General features: G+C 47.5%; 1 pseudogene; it reads right to left on the reverse strand.

The window, feature by feature from the left end:
- Positions 1-1183: 1183 nt before the first annotated feature.
- On the reverse strand, positions 1184-1862 carry LOC147977026 (uncharacterized; annotated as a pseudogene).
- Between the last annotated feature and the right edge of the window lie 1729 nt (positions 1863-3591).

Genomic DNA, 3591 nt, shown 5'->3' on the forward strand with positions numbered 1-3591 from the left:
ATGGATAAATACACTTAATGTAGCGGAACAAACATGCTTGTGGAACTGAAATGGACTGTGATGAATGCGGATGCGGCCCATTTGCACCTGTTTTTTTAGAATTATTTTTTAAAAGGTATGTAAATGATAATCTCAGTAATAAAAATAACGTTTAATTATTCATGTCGTATAAATATTATACATACAAACTAAGTAACTTCCGTTTCATAATTGTTCACGTATTATTTTAAAAATATTCATATATTTAAAATAATATTCATGAATTACATTTTTTTGGATAATTAATAACAAATCAAGTATTTTAACATTACAATTCCAAAGTATTTGTTAATCATACAAACATGTCCATAATTATGTGCACATTTTAATAGTTCAATGTACGTAAAAAAAATATTCATAATTTAAATTTTAAAATTCATATGAATATTCATTCGTGGGTAATGTTTAAATTATATAATATTTTTTAATATAAATCACGAGTGAAAATTATACCAATTGAATGTTTGTATTCATCATTTTGTATAATTTAAATACAAGTGTATATTTTTTGTATCAATTAAATAATTTATTTAATAAATATTTAAATGTCCGTATTTACCAAACATTTTTATAATACATGTGTGTATCTTTAAATAATTTATTTACTAGTCATTATTCGTATATAATATATGCACATTATTTTTATTACTTATGTTTTACAAACATATTAAAAAGTCAGTGCGTGTAAAATGTGCCGCGCTATTTGCAGCTCATAGAAGTCCCAATGCGTCCTCCTTGTACTACATTAAGGACTGTTATCAGTGGTTCTCATTGGAAACGTGAATGGTGGAGTTGTTTGGACGGCTAGCTATACAGCAGTTTGTCTTGAGTTCGAGACGCGAAGGCATCTGATCCGTTTTTATGAGAAATAACTTTTTTTGATGGTGTTTTCGCAAAAAAAACGCCACAAACCTCCTGTACGCCTTCCGGTCACTGACAGTGGGCCCTATGCCATGCTGGCGCGCCAAGTCAGCGTCGATTTCGTACCTAAGTGTGATTAGCACCGTATTTGCACGTCCGAGCCAAGTTGGTGCACCAGTTCAATGTATGCCGCAAGTTCTAGCACTAAAGTGACTGTTTATGCCAAGTTTAAGCACCACCGGTGTAATTGACTCCTAATTTTACACTGTTTACAAGCAAATTATCAACAAATTTTGGATATTAGGGGGGCCAAGGCCCCTGCTGGCACCCCCCTGTCTTCGCCACTGGACGCAACTCCGTTGGAACGCATCTGCCTTGACCATAGGTAGATGTTAGTTAACCAACCCACTAGTGCAAAACCCAAACTACCGTCCTCCATAGCCATGAGGATAGTGAAACCAAGAACCCCCACCATGGGCACATCAATTAGCGATATAAGCAATTAGAGCCCAAATCATACTTGAGAATTCCTTGTATGTGAAAACCAGCCGGACGTGTATTCATGAGGTAAAGTGTGTCTTGGATGAAGACGGGGGCACTGGCATGATGCATGCGTTGTTACCAAGATCAAGATCAGGGCACGGCTCGCTTCACCCACCCGACTCCGGCGAGGACATGGACAGGTGTATAACGCATTGGCCACCATGAGTGCTCATGCCGAAAAAGGCAACCCGTAAAGGGGCCTGATGACACGCGCGATGGTCACAGCCGGCCACGGCACATAGCACCGCGACCCCGCTGCCGATGGCCAGGTTGAAATTGCGCGCTTTGGACCCTTCCATCTTGGTCCGGTGGCCTGTCATGGGGTCCCAAACGACAAGCTGCATGTGTGCATTACAATCAGCGAAGAGAACGCGGCCATGGCGACAGTCCAACACAACGTATTCCGGAGTGAATAGCATAAAATTACCATTTTCCGTGTTATGGTTTAAAAAAACTATCGAAAATTTGTTTGTAACTGATAACTATCACTTTTGGCGTCGGCTGTTTCAAAACACCCAAAACGCCCGTTGCTACGAAATTAAACCGGTTTATGACAGGTCGGGCCCGCGCCTAAACGAACCGTCAGTTTGACCATTTGTTTGACCATTAGCTGACGTGTGGACCCACATGTCAGTGTCTCTTCCTCATATAAAAGCAATTGGGTCCCTGTAATCTTTTGAAAACGCAATCGAGTCCCATAATCTTTTGAAAAAAAAGCAATCGAGTCCCTCGATCCTGCCAGAAAATCGCGCCGGCCATCCCCGTATCAGGTCGCGGCCGCGTGCCATGGCGCCGCCTAGAGATGCTGCCATGAGCCATGGGTCGCCGCCAACCTCTTCCTCTCCAACGGGGCCGGCGAGATCAGGAACAGGCAGCGCCGCCGTGCGCTGCTCCCTCCTCACCCGCTCCGGCCCTCCACCACCCTGCGTGAGGTCGTGCTCCGGTCAAAGAGGCACCGCCGCCGTTCGGGAGGACATGCTCCGGGCAGAGCGGCGCCGCCGCGTGCTGCTCCCTCCCACCCGCTCTAGCCCTCCACCAGCGTACAGGAGGTCGTGCTCCGGCCAGAGGGGCACCGTCGCGCGCCATGGAGGGACTCACCGCCGCCGTTTGGGAGGCTGCGCTCCGGGAAGTGGGCGCCGCCGTGCGCCATGCGGGGGTCCGCGCGGAATTAGGCCGAGCGCCATGGGGGATGGCGGCTCTGGTTGGGGGCAATAGGAAGGACGACCGGGGGAAGGGAGGATGGGATGGGGGAGGAGGAGGCCGGTGCATATCCAGTGTGCTCGAGCTGCCATGGCTTGTGCAAAAAGAGAGATACGGGAGGAGAGGAAGGAGAAGAAAGAGAAGAGATAGCTGACATGTGGGCCTCACATGTCAGTTAACAGTCAAACAAACGGTTTGTTTAAATGCGGGCCCGATCTATCATAAACCGGTTTATTTTCTTAGCAACAGACAGTTTGGGTTTTTTGAGACAACCGACAGCAGTTTTGGTAGTTATCAGTCACAAACAAATTTTCAGTAGTCTTTTAAAACGTTAACGCGAAAAATGGTAGTTTTATGCTATTCACTCCGTATTCCGGGCACCCCAAGTCCCCATAGTGGTCTTTGGAAACATGGGCAACGAATTCCGTGGTGAACACGAAAAGTGGGATGCGGTATCTCTCCTCCGGCTCGCAGTCCCGAGACCGGGAGTAAAGGAAGCCGAGCATGGGGGGAGCATCATGAAACTCGCGGTAGCGGCCCCGGAAGAAAGGGCCAGTGAGGCGGCCAGGCCAGAGCTTGCTGGTGAGAGAGGCGCGCACGAAGCAGGCAGGCTTGTCTGGTGGGGGCGAAGGAAGATCTTCTCAAGGATGATCGTCCGGCAGCGACATGGTCGGCGGCGGAGGCAAGGGTTTCAAGTGGCGCGGCCGGCCGGGGCGGATCTGATCGATGTGGACTGTTCCCTTCACGGCGATCAGGACGACGGCTGTTCCGAGGATACCAAGCGGACCTCATCCCTCTTCCTTCGTCTGGCTGATTTTCTTTTTGGCAATTCCGGCTGATTGCTGCGAGACTTAAGTTCAGCTGGACCTTTCATGGGCCTGACCACAGCTTCTCTCACCAGCCCAAGCAGAAAGGCCGGCCATTGGGCCGAAACTCAAAATCAAAAGT

Source organism: Triticum urartu, chromosome 4A (genome assembly GCF_056163025.1).
Source record: "Triticum urartu cultivar PI428250 chromosome 4A, HENAU_Tu73, whole genome shotgun sequence".
Taxonomy (NCBI): Eukaryota; Viridiplantae; Streptophyta; class Magnoliopsida; order Poales; family Poaceae; genus Triticum; species Triticum urartu.